The following is a 286-nucleotide window of genomic DNA, read 5'->3' as shown; positions in this document are numbered from 1 at the left end:
GAGATCCTGACTCTTAAGGAAATCGAAGAAAGGGCGCGACAGGCGGCAGACGCAGCGGCAGACTGAATTTACAGAACGAGAATCGAGAGTGGCGGGCTTAGGCCGGCTCAAGAAAAGGCACAGGACGAGAAGTCTAGGATGGCTGGTTTTACCGGTCCGAGAAGACGCAAAAGCAAAAGCTAAACTGACCAAACAATATGTAGGGTCGGTCTGGGGTCTGCCCCGGCTGTCCTAGGCAGTCACGCTAATGAAATAATGGAAAAAAAAAAAAAATAATGTAAAAAAC

The sequence above is a fragment of the Acyrthosiphon pisum genome, chromosome A1 (assembly GCF_005508785.2).
Source record: "Acyrthosiphon pisum isolate AL4f chromosome A1, pea_aphid_22Mar2018_4r6ur, whole genome shotgun sequence".
Classification (NCBI taxonomy): Eukaryota; Metazoa; Arthropoda; class Insecta; order Hemiptera; family Aphididae; genus Acyrthosiphon; species Acyrthosiphon pisum.
The sequence above is the reverse complement of the archived record's forward strand: the minus strand, read 5'-3'. Positions refer to the sequence as shown.